At 44.5% G+C, this 17,814-nt stretch overlaps 1 protein-coding gene across 3 annotated transcripts in view; it reads left to right on the forward strand.

Annotated features, from left to right (window-relative positions):
• The window catches only part of RASSF4 (Ras association domain family member 4), a 395,766-nt gene that overhangs the window by 8,721 nt on the left and 369,231 nt on the right, over window positions 1-17,814 (forward strand). The window lies entirely within an intron of this gene.

A 17,814-nucleotide genomic window follows, 5' to 3' on the forward strand; every position in this document is an offset into this window, starting at 1 on the left:
AATGATGAGCTGTGGTCCCATCTGGAAGACTACAGGAGTTCGGGCATGGGCAGAATCAGAGAACATCTTAAATAGGATACCAGAGCCGTTACAGGTGAAGGGAGGGGGACGCAGCCACAAGGGAGGTGCAGTAAGAGACTACACACCTCCCCATACACTAAAATATCACCCCCACCCCAAAAAAAAACAAAAAACCTAGCACAACTTTTGGAATGGGTCAATCTCTCAGTGGGGTATTTTCCAGGGCTCTGGAGTCGGTACAAAAACCATCTAACTTCAACTCCGATTTCAGCTCCTCAGTTTATGAAACCACCGTCTCTGACTCCAACTGCAGGTACCCAAAATTGCTCCGACTCCTACTACACAGCCCTTGCATTACTATGGATTGAGTTCAAAAATCATCCGCCTCCAACTTCAAACCTGACTCCTCAGTTTATGAAACCACCGACTCCAACTCCAGGTACCCAAAAAATTGCTCTGACTCCTCGACTCTAGTTGCGTGTCTGACTTCAACTCCGACTCCATAGCCCTGGTATTTTCAGTATTTTGATTATTTACAAAAGCACTCCCTGGAAAGGATCTATACAAGGATGCAGGTCGGCCTCCCTACTAGAGTGAACACTATTTTGGCAGTTGGACTGCCAATCAGTAAATGCTTTTGCTAAATAAATCAAACCCTGAGAATCCCCCATGAGAAGATGAGCTAGTCCAAAACCTGACAGATTTTTACTACCTACTGAAAGTGACACTAACATAGGAGAAAAGTATTTAACAGCTCATTTTATTCTAGAACAAATATACGTCTTATTTGTATGCATTTACATTTATTCTTATTTTAAAAAAAAAAAAATATTTTAATTTTTTTTTCCCCCTCAATGCTGGTCCTTTAAGTGTTCCCCAACCCCGTCCTCAAGGCCCACCAACAATGCATGTTTTGTGGAAATCCATAGAGGTAGTTAATCAGCTCTGGTGAGACACTAATTACCTCACCTGTGCATATTTGTGGTTTGCTGCAAAACATGTACTGTTGGTGGGCCTTGAGGACAGGGTTGGGGAACTCTGCTTTAAGACATTAGTGGACCTGGGGCAAGACCTGGGTGGTGTCGGCATACATATTAGTTCACCATGGGTAAGTTGGGTGCCAGGGGTCTGAACAAATGGCTCTCCTTGCTGCCGCTAAACTCCCCGGCGGTATTAAATGCAGTTCCCCCTCCGAGATGTAGCAACTCTGAGGTAGGTGAATTTCCAGTCCAGCGATCGCGGAGCTCTAAATTACTCTTACACGCCCTGCGCATCATAAGATTGCTGCTAAGGAGCACCTGGTTTTCGTGCCAGGTGCTGAGCGCCATCCGCCGAAACCACCTTCTTCGTGGGCATGGCATAAGTGACTCCATCATGTAATTTTTTTTTCTCTGTGAATATTAAGTACAGCCTTTATGCTCAGACTCCTATTTTGTACTATGACAAGAAGAAAGGACAGTGTTGTGTCCCAGTCCACAGTACTGTATGTTGTGTAAAGCAAAAAGATTGAGCCCCCCCCCCCCCCCATAAGTGGTACTTATTTTGCAGGAAACCTCACCTATGCACATGTGGGGTCATTAGTGTCTCAGCTACATGGAATCCACCTAGATGATACACTAATTACCTCACCTGAGCATAGGTGAGGTCAGGGGAGGAAAAAATGGTGCCATAGGCACCGATACAAAATAGCGGTCTTTGGGCGCCAGAGCGGAAATTTGATATGATAAAGCTCCCACTATATATCGGGGAGCTCAAATGCAGCTATTCAGCGGCACTTATAGTGGTGCCCATTTAGTCCACTTCTTTCTTGCTCCGGGCAGGGGTCCCCTCCATTACATCCCAGCTGCAACAGTACAGTAGCTACTGTAGTGCAGTGCAGGCAGTCGGTACACTCAGTGTATGGCCGCACACATTCACCATCAGTTTCAGGGACGGATTCCAGTATTTGATGGTTTTACACCATCTTTCTATTACACTGCAGCCAGTGCTCTACAATTACTGTCCTCCCGGCAAACCTCAGCTTGGTACTTCGGTTTCCACAGCTGCCTCAACTCCCGTGCTGTAGTGTTGCACTTAGAACAGATGTGACTGCAGGAGAAACATCCCTGCATCTCTTCTGTTAGACAGTTCCCTGGAGCCAAGAGTGACTAAAATCCTCCGGACAGAAATTATCTGCAGACAGGTCATGGGGCCCCATAACACCTGTGACACCTTTGTGCCCCCAGTGTACACACATACGGATATTTAAAGCGGAATATAACCCTGCATTTCAACTTTGCTCTAAAACATTATTTACAGAATATTATATGCAACCAGCATTTTATTTTTTACTAGACCAGCATTGGAAGGGTTACACAGGGCTTTAAAGTTCCTGGAGATTTTTGCAGACGCAACCGAACTTGAGAGAGATACATTTTGTTTACATAAATGTATCTAAGTGTTGAATGTGACTCATCTCGCTCACTGAGAAGGAGTTGGAGGACAGCCAAAGAGTGGGTAACATTTCTAAATATATACATATAACTAAATAGAATGTAACTATCTGAACGTCTGCATATCTCTCCACGGAACTTAAAACCTCTGTTTAACCCTTCCAATGCTGGTCTAGTAAAAAAAAAAATGCTTTTTGCATATAATATGCTGTAAATAATGTTTTAGAGCAAAGTTGAAATGCAGGGTTATATTCCGCTTTAATATTGATATTTTACATTTTATAGTAAAACATCGGTATTTAAAGTGAACCCGAGGTGAAAATAAACTGATGAGATAAACAATTATATTTATCCTCCTACTCCTAAAAATGACCTTTTTTAGTCATACCAGGATATTATTTTATATTTAAACATTTAGAAAGTTGATTGAATGTGTTGTTGTCTCTGCTCAGTTGCAGTCTATTAAGTGTCCCTAAATGAAAATACAGGAGCTATGTTGACCCTTTCTCTCTCTCCCTCTGCTCTCAGAAATATGTAGAAAAATGTATTCTGCCAGGAAGACTTGTATGGCTTTGATTTGCTTATCAGGGATGTTTACTATATTCCTGACAAGGTACTGACAAGACAGAAACCGTCATTTCCAGCCTTAAAAATTAACTCTTCCAGGCAGCAAAATAAAACAAGTAAAACACCCCGGTTAGTAATATGTTTAGTACTGTACATACCCATGTTTATCTCATCATGTCACATGGCGCCTCGGGTACACTTTAAGAACAATATTTTACTATGGCTGTTACTGTGCGCCCTTTTTTCCAGATGCCCTTTTTGCATGTACGCGGTGAGGTTGCCTACAAAATGTGCACTATTGGGAAATCACAAGGACAGGTTTGAGAAACCCTGGTAGTAGGTTTAGTCATAAAATCTCCAATGTTGCAAGTAGTGAAATCATACTCCCAAAGAAGGGTTACTACAAAGGCAACCACTGTGTAGGCAGATGGGGAGATTAGACCCGACTCCGGGTTAACATGTCGCTCCTGAAGCGCTATTTCTGGCTCTGAGCTCAGTTAAGTTGCGCCTTTTATTGACTGAATAAGCGGGTGAAAGCCTCCAGAATGTGCTGCCTGTGTGGAGCCTTTTTTTTTTATTTTTATTTTTTTTTTACATTTAAGTTTGATTTATGCTGAATCTTGACTTTGAGTCTATCTTGCGGGAGGTAAGTTCACCACTACCCCTATTTTGAAATTGTTTTTAGTATATTTTGTTTTTGTTATATACCCCTATGTCACCAACAAGTACTACTATTATATATCCAACAGAAGAGCCCCCTTTGTGTCCCCATCACATTCGCTCCAAATTATGTCCCCAAAACATAAATTATGTCTTCTGAAAAGTGCAAATTTTCCTTCCTGTACTGCAGAATTACACAGCCATGGGCACAGAGCTGGCACAATTCGAAATACCTATATTGCTTTGGTGGTGCGAGTTTATTTGATGTTGTGCCTTCTTATCAGTCCCCTGGCCATTGTGCAAGACACGAAATGATCAGTGACAGATGGGTGACTAGTACGAAGTCTGGACATGACAGCTGAAGATGCCTTTGCAAACTGACTCAGGACTGGTAACAATAACTGTACCAGCTCCACTTTCTTGGCTGAATTACTTAATGATGCAATCTTTTTTGTATAATCTTACCACTTCTATGTAATATGATGGACTACTAAAAATTCCATTCAAAATATATTCACGCTGTTGATCATTCTACTACATAGATTTGTTAAGATGGTACAATCAAGATTGGATCATTAGTGGTCACCTTTAGGGTGCGTACACATGCCCAACTGATTTTGCCCGTCAGGGACCAGGAGCTGATCTCCTTGGGTGACATCGCTGGGCTGCACACACGTGTCGGCTGTGTAACTGATGACACGCTGTTTTGCTATGCAGAGGGGCAGAGATACGACGAGGGGGACATGCAAGCCGTCACGCGGTGGGTGGGGGAGTGGCGTGAACAATGGGTCCGGCGGGGGGAACGGCATCGCTGACGTTATGTAGATCCATCCGGCTGATCACTCTCGGGTTTGGCTTTGGGGGGCGTCGGGTGCTGCACGCCTGATTTTCGGCCGAAATGGTCGTTCTCGGCCGCCTCAGCCAACATAAGCAAGCGTGTTTTCGAGACTTTAGAACGAGGTAGAATGCAGGCCGCTGATGGGCAGGGAAACAGCTAGGCCAACTGATTGACAGTAACATAGGGACATAATGAGACCACTGGAAAGTGTGGGCCCAGGGCAGCTTCCTGCTTTTCTCTATGGCCCCTCCTTTTTTTTTTTTTTTTTTTTTTTTTTTTTTTTTAGTATTTGGCAATAAACATTTTCAACCCTCACTCGTGTTATATCAAATCATGGGAAATATTTCAAAAAGGTGAGTGAAATTGCATTCATGTGACTGTAGCTTCATTTCTATTTCACAAACCTTTTGGAATCATTTGCACACTGTAATCCCAGGTGAGGGTTATACACCTACAACATAATTGCAGAGGTCACGGTGTTTTTTTTTTTTGTTTTTTGTTTTTTAAAGTATCTACTGTGGGGCTATCCACCGCTCTAAAATAAATGTACTAAATCAACAACTTTAACTAAAACATATACAGAGAATTTTAACAACCGTAATGCCCTAGTGAAAAATTAGATAAATGTGTATATCGTCACCTGTTATACATGAACTCTTATGATTTAGAGCTGCTAAAGTTAGATTCCTGAAGAGCAGCCAAACCAGATGTGACTTTCCAGATGTTTGATAGTCTGGCCAAACCAGTACTGGTCAAAATTTATTGAAGAATAATAGCATGGGAGATATTGTTGAAAACATTACAAATATAATTTTCTTTAATCGCTTTAGCTACGTAACCTGTAATATGAATATGGAAGTGTACATCTCAGGCAATAAATGTGTCTACTGGGATTGAAATGTTCACTTCTGCAATTAATTTATTCAGCAACATCAGCAGTTCCATAGTTCCTCTTTTCTTTATAAGCTGCGGAACAAGCTTAAATAAATGACACCCTTATCTCCATTATCAAGTCACTTGATATATTGCCAATATAGTGTTATTGTGTCACACCTAACCATTACACAATAGCTTCAGCTATATTTCCTTTTAGATAAGGTTTCTTTTGAGTTGGGAACTGTGGAACATGCAGCACTGCACAAAAGCATATTTTTCTTTATGACTGCAGGAGTTTAATCTCTCTTAAATGGAACTTATAAATCATAAAGTCAGGAAGGCAGACAGTGTTCCTGCTCATAAAACTGTAACCATCCAGAATACATTACGTCAGCTATGACAAATAACTGTGTATAACCGTACATCTTCACTCCCTGGAAGATAACATAACCTTAGAACAAGGTTAATTGAACATTGTACTGTTTGATATCCCCACATATGTGTGTTGGAGGGATTTACTTTGAAACGTAAAGGTGGCCATACATCAGGCGACTTGGAGGCCGATCGACCATCCGATTCCGATTATTAGTATAATTGAATAAAAATCGGTATAGCCAAGTGCATGCCCGATTGACGATTCACCCATTTTCGGCCCAAAATTAGTCACATTAATCGGCCAGACATGCTGCAAGATTTGGGGCCATCGTGGTTGGTTAGGTGTGTCGCGGCAACAGCGAGCGATATCGGGAGGAGCGACGAAACTCCCGACGCTATTATCCTAATGTATAAATGTGTATGTGCACTTATACATTACCTGTCCTGTGTTGCGGTGCCTGTCCATCTTCCAATTCCACCACTGTCCGTTACACATGCCATACACGATGCCGGCGATAGTACGCCGGGCGCTTGAGACGTTACACATGCGCCAGACGGCGTTAGCCCCATTTGTATGGGCGTGCGATATGTGCAATCGCCCGGGGAGCTGGATTGTGCGGCAGGAGGGGGCACAGCAGCATGGGGAGCGGATATAATAGTTATAACTCACCTTCTTCAGTCGATCCCCGCAGCTTCACTGTCCTTCCTCTCCCGGCGTCCGTCGCATGGTAACAGCTCCCCCCTGTGATGTCATACCGCATGTCATCACAGGGAGCGCTGGTAATAATGAGGCAGAAAGGAAGGACATTGAAGCTGTGCGGGATCGGCGGTGGAAGGTGAGTTATAACTGCCATTTCCGCTCTTCCCCTGCACATATCTATCTAACCTATACTGCGGGAACCTACCTATCTAACCTATACTGGGGGAACCTACCTATCTAACGTATACTGGGGGAACCTACCTATCTAACGTATACTGGGGGAACCTACCTATCTAACGTATACTAGGGGAACCTACCTATCTAACCTATACTGGGGGAACCTACCTGTCTAACTTATACTGGGGGAACCTACCTGTCTAACCTATACTGGGGGAACCTACCTGTCTAACCTATACTGCGGGAACCTACCTGTCTAACCCATACTGGTGGAAACTATACAGGCTACCCTATACTAAAGGCATCTACGTAGCTAACCTATACTGCGGGCACCTATGCCTGGCACCATGGAAGGGGGGGGGGGGCGATTTTTACACCCTCGCCCTGGGTAAAATTTAGCCTAGAAACTGCCCTGGATGACGTGTATAGGGAAGAGCAGTGGATAAAGAATACAGACAGTCACTGTGACACAGGACAGGTAATGTTTAAGTACACATATATCTATATACAGTACATGAACATTCATACATTAGGGGAGTGCCGGACACGGTGGGCTCAGCCAATTCCTGAGAGATTTCTTGCTGTAATTGATCAGGAATTGGCCTGTGGTGTATGGGCAGCCAACTCATCTCTCTCTAATCAGATTTGATCAGAGAGAGATTTGTCTCTTGGTCAAATCTGCCCATCATTGCTAGGTGTATGGCTACTTTGACTCCAGTCAAAACTTTTCTTTTAGTGTTGGCTAGAATGAGAAGGATGTAAAACCTAGTTTAGATATTTTATTGCTCTCTGTGTCCCCTGGAAGATTCCCTCATTTGATCTTCTCAGAGAGCCTTTCACTGGAACAGCAAGTTAGCAGAATTTTCCCAACAGGAAAAGATACAGCAATAACAAACCTCACACACGTTGTAACATTTGTCCATGTTACTTAAAGGGGTTCTTCCGCGAATGAGGAAAAAAATAAAAAGTGGTTTATGCATAAACTATTAAACATCTGTAACGAGCGGCAGGGATACGGCGGTCAAGGAGAGCAGTATGGCCGCCGCTCAGTCTCGCACGCCGCGCATGGCGCTCTCGCCCGCGCACAGCATCAGAGCTATGCGCGCGGCCAGTGGCGAGACCTTTACGTGTCTCGGAGATGCGTCAGCTGACCTGCGGGTCAGCTGATGTCACAGGGAGCGCTCCTGGCCCCTGATTGGCCGGGCTGGCGGGGGCGTGCCTGGGAGTCCCCTGCCAGCATTAAGACAGCGAGCTGTCAGTAGCTCGCTGTCTGTTGTTGTGAATACATCGTGTTAGCCCTCAGACCTTAGATAGATCCGGTGTGCTTTGATCCGGGAGGAAACCGGGGTTTTCACACAGTGATAGGATTGTGCATTATACTGTTTATCTGTTTGTGACTCTGGCTCGTTTCTGACTATTCTTACTCTCAAGTGATTCTGTACCTTTGCCCATCTGATCTTATTGCAGACTCTGCCTGATTATCGTTACCTCTCTCTGCTCAGTGATTCTGTACTTTAGCCCATCTGATATGGCTGCCGACTCCTGCCTGTTAACCGTTACTTCTCTGCCTTCCGATTTTGTACTGTATCTGCCTGTCTGTTACCGACTCGATTAGTCTGACCTCTCTACTCACCAATGAGCCCTTGTCACTGGTGAGGTGTTCGCTGTACCGACAGTGCCCACCAGCCCCTCTGGTGAGGTATAGTCATATCTGTCAGTATTTACCGTTGGCACCAATCACTAAACTCATTACAATAAAGTGTGACTAAGGTCTCGATATTCTCTGTGTTGCTATATTTGTATTATTGGTGATTCTGCAGATCACCATATAATCAGATATAGTGTCTGCATTATTGGTGATACTGCAGATCACCAAATAATCAGAACCTTGTTATTGCTGACACCAATCGTTACAACATCCTTCTAAAATAGGGTAAACATTTTTTTTTTCTAAATTAATGGTTTCATCAATACAACATGTAATGTAAACAGTGACGTATGAAGGAATGGGAGGCTAATCCATTTGTTAGGGGTGGCTTTTTTTTTTTTTACTTTCTTTTCACAACCATAACTCCTGCCTAAGTAGTTTTCAGTGGTATAACCCACTTCTAGCAGGAATCACCGTTATAGCCCTAACCGCTCTGCTGAGCTGCTGAATATGTGTTTATATTGTTGCTAGGCAACCAGATCCCGTGCAGATACTCGTTGGTGAAGTCATAAGCTGCTGGGAGAATGAATCGGTCCCATCTACACCATATGATTCTTTGTCAGATTCAATTCAATTTGATTTGATTCAATCTGACATGTCCAATTCATGATTCAATTCGATTCAAATTGAATTGAATCATGAATCGGACGTGTCAGATCAAATCAAATCAATGAATCGAATCAAATTGAATCGAATCTGAAAAAGAATCATATGGTGCAGATGGGACTGATTCTCCCAGCAGCTTATGACTCTTCACAAACGAGTCTCTGCACCCGGGGCCTGGTTGCCTAGCAACAATGTAAACACATTCAGCAGCTCAGCAGAGCTCAGCCTGTTAGGGCTATAACGCCGATTCCTGCTAGAAGTGGGTTATACCACTGAAAACTACTTAGGCAGGAGTTATGTTTGTGAAAAGAAAGTAAAAAAAAAACCACTCCTAACAAATGGATTAGACTCCCAGCCGTCATCCGTCACTATTTACAATACATGTTGTATTAATGCAGCCTTTCTCAACCTTTCTACCCTGGAGGAACCCTGCAAATAACTTTTGGATCTCAAGGAACCCCTGCAAACTATTTTTTCATCTCGAGGAACCCTTACATTTATTTTGCAGGAGATGGTCTTTAAAAGTATGTGTGGCTGTTTATTTCACTACCCCCTATTACATTGCCACTCACTATACTGTCTCCTGAGACCCTAATTTAGTGCTTCTTGTTACAGTACCACCTATCATAGTGAGCTTCATTATACATCCCTACGATGGGGGAAAATGCCAAGGAACCCCTGCAGAGTACTCAAGGAGCCCTGGGGTTCCAGGGAACCCTAGTTGAGAAAGCCTGTATTAATGAAACCATTCATTAAAAAAAAACAAAAAACTTTTTACACTATTTTAGAAGGATGTTTAATAGTTTATGCATAAACCACTTTTTATTTTTTTCCCTCATTTGCGGAAGAACCCCTTTAAAGAGGAACTTTGCAATGTATTATTTATTTAACTTTTTTGCTAAAGTGAGAATTAAAAAAATAGAAGAGAGATCAAGAAATTGATATTCACCATGTAATTTGTTCACATTATTTGATCCACAATCAGCCTGCAGGTAATCATCTTTACTACTGGCAGACATGAAAAAAAAAACAGACAGCACCAACTGCCATTATCTATAACCACACCCCCTAACAATGCGATAGGCTAAAAGGTTTTTTTTTTTTTTTCTTTTTTAAATAGATTTACATATGCACAGAGGGAGAGACTGGTTGCCTGGCAGTTGGAAACAGCTGTTATTTCCCACAATGCAACAAGGCTCCTAGACAGGAAACTTTCAGGCCCTAGGTCCTGACATCACGTTGTGGGAGGAGTTGCACCACAATATCAGCCATACAACTCCCCCCTCCCCCGATGATTTATTCAAGAAAACAAATGTTTCTCATGGAAAAAGGGGTATCAGCAACTAATTGGGATGAAGTTCAATTCTTGGTTATAGTTGCTCTTTAAAGGAATTGTTTTAATTGTATTGATCCCCAGCAGGGATCTCATCTCACTTCCTGTTCTTAGTGACCTACTTCCTAAGACAGTAAATGTGGTCCTTCTCCTCCTTTAGTCCAGAGCATACATTATCCATGATTCCCCAAAGGATTTTCAGGTTTTAATTTGCCACGCCAAAGGAAAGTTCTCTACTTTGTTGAAGCCCATGTTTAATGAGCTTGGTCCCAGATACTGTGTTTTTGTGTTATGTTTATGTGTTTTCTTTTTTACATCATAGCTTTTTAACTTGCATTTGTAAATGTCTGAAAGAATAGTATTCAAAAACATTAGGTTTTGGACGTTTTCTTGAGTTCATGGCCCATATGCAAGTTTTCTCCTTGGAGATAATTTTTCATCTTCTGTTTAAAATTATTTTTCATCACTTTGCAACTGAAAAAGTATCAGAAAGTAGGTGAAAAGGTCCTATTAAAACTATTTTGAGTATTTTCTTACTTGCTGGTAGTTTAAAAGGCATTTTATTAACAAGTTTGAAAATATCACCTAGGAGAAAACTCAGAAAAAAGTTAATTGCGTATGGACCGTGTATTGATTTCCACTACAAAATTGTCTGTTTTTAATGCAGTGGTGCCTTAGGTCCCAAAAGTCATGGCCATCCAATATTAACTTTCAGCCATGTCCCTCACATACACTATTTTCCTCAGATTCATTAAACTTTTTAATTAAGTTCTTGGCAATTTTAACTTGAGGAGTATTACCCAAACATTGTTGCACTATTTCCCTGCACAGTATTTCACAGAATGTACCTTTTCTTAATCTCTACTGCTGAAAATCTGAGACTCTATGGGTGTGAGATGCTCCTTTTTTAATGTCTGAGGCAAAGATTGGAACAGAGGCACCAAAGTAGGATAAAAGCATATACAAAAAAAATTTAAAAAGAGGAGGTCGTGGTGGACTTATCTTCTTGATAAGTAGACCAGAAACTGTTGATTTAAGTCAACAGTTTATAATATTTATTCAAGTATTCCACAAAGCAACACATTTCACAGGTTCAAACCTGCTTCATCAGGCTGTAAACAGAGGAAAAAAACTAGTGTAGGTCAGTAAAGAGTGAAGCACCTCTGTCACAGAGGCTTCTTACTGACCTACACTAGTTTTTTTTTACTCCGTTTACTGCCTGATGAATCGGGTTTAAACCTGTAAAATGTGTTGCTTTTCTTTGTGAAGTACTTGAATAAATGTTGTTGACTAAGTTCAAGTTAAGGCTCAAAGTGGCAGACCAAGAAAAATCTTGGATAGACAGAAGCGACGAATGGTGAGAACAGTCAAAGTCAACTCACAGACCAGCACCAAAGACCTACAACATAATTTTGTTGCAGATGGAGTTACTGTGCATCATTCAACCATTCAGGGCACTTTACACAAGGAGATGCTGTATGCGAGAGGGATGCAGAGGAAGCCCACAGCACAAATAGAGCCGCTTGAGGTATGCTAAAACACATTTGGTCAAGCCAGCTTCATTTTGGAATAAGGTGCTGTGGACTGATGAGTTATTTTGGCATAACAAGGGGCGTTATGCATGGAGGAAAAATAACACAGCATTCCAAGAAAAACACCAGCTACCTACAGTAAAATATGGTGGTGGTCCCATCATTCTGTGGGGCTATGTAGCCAGTGCAGGGACTGGGAATCTTTTCAAACTTGAAGGATGCATGGATTTCACTCAGTATCAGCAGATTTTGGAGACCAATGTCCATGAATGAGTGAAAAAGCTGAAGCTGCACCAAGGCTGGCTCTTTCAACAAGACAACGACCCTAAACACTGCTCAAAATCCACTAAGGCATTCATGCAGAGGAACAAGTACAACATTCTAGAATGGCTATCTCAGTAGAGATGGCTCGAACCTCCGATTTCCAGTTTGCAAACCCTCACGAACCGCAATAGACTTCAATGGGGATGCAAACTTTGAAAACTAACATTTATGCTGTCCACAAAAGTGATGGAAAAGATGTTTCAAGGGGTCTAACATCTGAGTTTTTGCATGGGGGAGTGGGATAGATGCCAAAAGTCCTGAGGAAAAATCTGGATTTGACGCAAAGCAGCGTTTTAAGGGCAGAAATCACATTGCATGCTAAATTGGAGGCCTAAAGTGCTTTAAAACATCTTGCATGTGTATACATCAATCAGGGAGTGTAATTAGAGTACTGCTTCACACTGACACACCAAACTCACGGTGTAACACACAGCTGTTTGTGTAGTGACGGCCGTGCTGGACTGGTGCAGGCCATGGCGGTTTTCATATGGTCATATGGTCGCCAGGCTGAGGTAGCTCAATGACAGAACAGTGACTGTCCAGCTGATCAAATTTGGTCTGTTCACAATGAAGCAGCAACCTTAATAACTTGGGTGTGCCCCCCCCCCCCAGACACTCACATAGCAGTTGGGCATTGCTTCATTGTGATGCGCAAGCCCCTTCACCGCCGCAAGGTAATGATCATGAAGGAGAATTGGCACATGTACATGCCTTTTATTTTGTTGCCTGAGCGATTAACCAGTCAATTGCAGCATGTTTTTAGGGATGCACAACCTCCCACCTTTTCATAATTTTGCTAGTATGTAACTACTAGTTTAGCTGTTTAGTAGTTTAGTAGCTGTTCCCAGCCTGTATTCCTGATTTCCCGTTTGCATGGTAAGTAATAGTAGTTATGCATATGATTTGCATCTGAATTTAAAGCGAAGTGTGCAGATAGCTTATTATAGGTGTTGCAAATGTGAGCTGTTGGTCATTTCAGATGCAGCCTTTGTGGTATGCGCTGGCCCTCTCCTCGCCATCTGCACAAAGTTGGATGCAGACGTACTATCCATCTCCTCTTGCTCTTCGTCAGTGTCATCAGCGAAGTCCTCCTCCTCCTCCTCCCCCCCCCAGCCACGAACAATACCACGGGAATGTTGAGCAGCACAAGCCCCCTGCGACACTTGCTGCGGTTGTTCTTCTGCCGCCACCTCCTCTTCCTCCTTCAAAGAAACACCTTCCTCATCATCCGAGTCTGACTCCTCTTCCCCACACGACTCTTCCTCCTCCTTCCCCGTCTGTGCTGCCGCAGGTGTTGAAGAAACATCTGGTTCTGATGAAAATTGCTCCCACAACTGTTCATCCAGTGTGCCCCCCCGAGACACTCAAATAGCCGTCGGTCATTGCTTCATTGTGATACGCAAGCCCCTTCACCGCGGAAAGGTAACGATCACGAAGGGGAATTGACACATGTACATGCCTTTTGTTTTGTTGTTGCAGCTGCAGTGCAGCCAGAAAAATTAGGCAAGCATGTACACAAACCAGAAAATTATTATAGCGGCCACTGCTAGCAGCCTTAAAAATTCAAGAATCCGCCTGGAGTCCTGGACCCTGTTAGTGGTGGCGGAGAAGGCAGTCAAGCGGCCTGCAGGTAGAGATGCTGTGTGGGGACCAACTTAGTCTTAGGGTAGGCAGACAGTCACACGGCGTACAGGCAGAGATGCTGTGTGTGGTGACTGACTTAGTCTTCGGGTGGGCAGTAGCCCTCTGGGATCCATGCCTCATTCATTTTGATAAAGGTGAGGTACTGAACACTTTTGTGACTTAGTCTTAGGCAACTTCTCTTCTCAGTGACAATGCCTCCAGCTGTGCTGAAGGTCCTTTCTGACAGGACGCTTGAGTCAGGGCAAGACAGAAGTTGGATGGCAAATTGTGACAGCTCTGGCCACAGGTCAAGTCTGCGCACCCAGTAGTCCAAGGGTTCATCGCTGCTCACAGTGTCCTCCACAGCTTGATCCACCACTCTACGCACGGCATGCTCCAGGAAGAAAGCACATGGGATCAAGTCACTGATGGCGCCTTCAATCCGACTCACTAGGTTTGTCACCTCCTCAAACGGCCGCATGAGCCTGCAGGCATTTTCGCATCCTTGTCCAGTACTTCGGCCAGAACATCCATATCTCCCCAGACTGTGTTCTTTGACTGTAGTTGTAGAGATACTGTCTGACGGCTTTCTCCTGTTGTAGCAGGCAGTCGAACATCAGGCGGGTTGAATTCCAGTGAGTCGGGCTATCGCAAACCAAGCGTCTCAATGGCAATTTAGTTCTCCGCTGAATTTCGGCAAAGCGTGCCATGGCCGTGTAAGCCACACCTTTCTGGACTGCTTTAGGACGTCCTGTAAGCCTGGGTACTTAGAAACAGATTTCTGAATTATGAGATTCCATGCAGGGTACCTGTGTTAACTTTCCCAAATTCAAAGCCAAAATAAGATTGCTGCTGTTGTCACACACCACGTTGCCGATCTCCAGTTGGTGTGGGGTCAGCCACTGATCCACCTCTTTGTTAACCCTCCTGGCGGTATGAAAAATTCCGCCAGGAGGCAGCGCGGCAGTTTTTTTTTTTTTTTTTTTTTTTTTAAATCATGTAGCGAGCCCAGGGCTCGCTACATGATAGCCGCTGCTCAGCGGCATCCCCCCGCCCGCTTTGATCGCCTTCGGCAATCTCCGATCAGGAAATCCCGTTCAAAGAACGGGATTTCCTGGAGGGCTTCCCTGGAGGGCTTCCCAGGAGGGCGGGATGACGTCACCGACGTTAGTGACGTCATTGGGAGTCCCGATCCACCCCTCGGCGCTGCCTGGCACTGATTGGCCAGGCAGCGCACGGGGTCTGGGGGGGGGGGGGGGCGCGCGCCGCAACGTATAGCGGGGTTACCGCCAGGAAGGTTAAGAGCAGCCAGGAGAGCTGCTCCAGTGTAACTCTCCGCTTTGAGGCAAGACGTGTCTAAGATGGCGTGACACTGTCATACCTGGCATGCAGCATAGGCCCTGGGGAGCTGGGGCTGTGTAGCTGGAGAGGAGATCGCAGCACCAGTAGAGTTGAACTGCCACTCAGCCAAGGAGGAGGACGACAGTGAAGAGGATGTAGCAGGAGGAGAGGCGGTGGCAGCAGGCCTGCCTCCAAGCCGTGGAGGTGTCACTAGGTCCACTGCATAGCCACGTACTCCCTGCTTGCCAGCGGTCACCAGGTTGACCCAATGGGCTGTGTAAGTAATGTACCTGCCCTGACCGTGCTTGGCAGACCAGGCATCCATGGTCAGATGGACCTTTGACCCAAAGCTGTGTGCCAGAGATGACACCACTTGCCTTTCAACTTCATGGTACAGTTTGGGTATCGCCTTTTTGGAAAGAAATAATTGCGGCCCGGTATCTTCCACTGCGGTGTCCCATGGGCCACAAATTTTCGGAAGGCCACAGAGTCCACCAGCTGGTATGGTAACAGCTTGTGAGCTAACAGTTCCGCCAAGCCAGCTGTTAGAAGCCAGGCAAGGGGGTGACTGGCAGACATTGGCTTCTTCCGCTCAAAGATTTCCCTCACGGACACCTGGCTGCTGCTGTGGGCAGAGGAGCAGGAACCGCTTAAGGTGAGAGGGGAAGTGAAGGAGGGTGGTTGTGATTGTGAAGGTGCAAGGGAGAAAGCGGCTGAAGCTGATGCACCTGAAGGAGTAAGAGGAGAAGGAGGGTGGCTTTGCTTTTGTGTGCTGCTTTTCCTCTGGTGCTCTTCCCATTGCAATTTGTGCCTTTTCTCCATGTGCCTTCGTAAGGCAGTTGTCCCTACGCGGCTGTTGGCCTTTCCACGGCTCAATTTTTGGAGGCAGAGAGAACAGATGGCATTGCTCTGATCTGAGGCAGACACCTTAAAAAATTTCCAAACCACTGAGCCCTCCTGGGGTGATGGCACTATGGTGGCATCAGCAGCTGATATTGAAGGGCATGTTGGCTGGCTGTCCATAGGTGGCAATACATGGCACCGGACACTGCCACCAGCTGTTTCTGACGACGAGCTCCCCCTGCTTCTTTCAGCAACTAGTCTCCTCCTACTCCTCTCTGACTCCCCCCTCTGAACTGTCCCCCTGGTCATCATGTCTCTTAGGATCCCACGTGGCATCTGTATCATCATAATCATCCTCCCTAGCTTCGCTTGCCTCAGACACCTCATAAACTGCACCAACAGCAGGTACTTCATAATCCTCCTCCTCACACGTTACATCCATAGTGTCACCTAACTCAAACCTATGAGGTGGTGTAACTTGCTTAGCGCCTTCATCTTGTAACAGTAATATCTGTGAATCAGTTAATTCCCCACCAAATAACTCCTGCGAAGTGTCAGTGGTTCAAGGCCGCATGAAATCACGTCAGCACGACCTCGAACAGACCTGCCGGGTGGTCTACCTCTACCTGTTTTGTCCATATTGGGGGGGTGAAGTGAAAGGTATGCACTGACTTGACTAATACAATGTCCTCAATTCACTAAGCTTATCTCCTGTCTTTAATAACGTTTCTAGAGTCATCACCATGGTGATAAGGCATGTCGTATTCAGGAAACATTTTACTTCAGGCAAACCTAAAGTTAACTCTTCTGTCTTTAAGTTAACTCTTCAATAACTAAAATAACTCCAGAGTTAAAGACAGGCTGTTTATTAACTGCGTGTGAAAATAACTACAGAGGAGGTAAATTAACTACAGAGGAGGTAATTTAAGAAATGCAGAGATAAGATAACTCTCTCACTGTGTAGTGACAAGTTTTCTCTTGCCTTATTATCTCCAGCATGATCTTAGTGAATTGAGGCCAATGTGCAGCTGTCACACAGGTGCAGTGAACAGGTATGCACGGACTGGTATATTACACAGCGTGCGGTCACACAGGTACTGTGAACAATTATGCAATGACTGGTATTACAAATTTGCAGCTGTCACACACACAGATACTGTGAACAGGTGCAGTGACTGGTGGTATATAACACTGTGTGCGCTCAGGTAGGTAGGTGCACTGAACAGGTGGTTATGCAGTGATTGTTATTACAAATGTGCAGCTGCCTGTCACACACACAGGTAGTCACTGAATGTGCTGGGCCTGGCAGTGGCACAGTAGGAATTACCAAGGCTGTATATGCAACAAATGTGTCTGTGACACACACAAAAAAAAATAGATCACAAGAACATTAGCTCTCAAACGAGCTGTTGGGAATGAGGAGTGCTTTTTAGCAATAAGGTCAGCAAGAAGGAGCAACTTAACAAGCCTAATACAAGAACCTAACTAAGCTTTCCCTGTCAGCAGCAGCAAGGTTCTCTCCCTTCTCTAATTACTGCAGCCACACGAGTTAGGGAAATGGCTGACGCTGCCTGCCTTTTATGAGGGGGGTTGGCTCCAGGAGTAGAGATGGCCTGAACCTCCGATTTTCGGTTCGCGAACTTACACAAAAGTTTGTTTCGCGCGAACATTCGCGAACCGCAATAGACTTCAATGGGGAGGCAAACTTTGAAAACCTAGAAACACTTATGCTGGCCACAAAAGTGATGGAAAAGATTTTTCAAGAGGTGTAACACTGGTTGAACTCGATGGACGTATGTCTTTTTTCAACCAAAATAACTATGTAACTATGTAACACCTGGAGGGGGGCATGGGGGAG

This window comes from Hyperolius riggenbachi, chromosome 10 (assembly GCF_040937935.1).
Source record: "Hyperolius riggenbachi isolate aHypRig1 chromosome 10, aHypRig1.pri, whole genome shotgun sequence".
Taxonomy (NCBI): Eukaryota; Metazoa; Chordata; class Amphibia; order Anura; family Hyperoliidae; genus Hyperolius; species Hyperolius riggenbachi.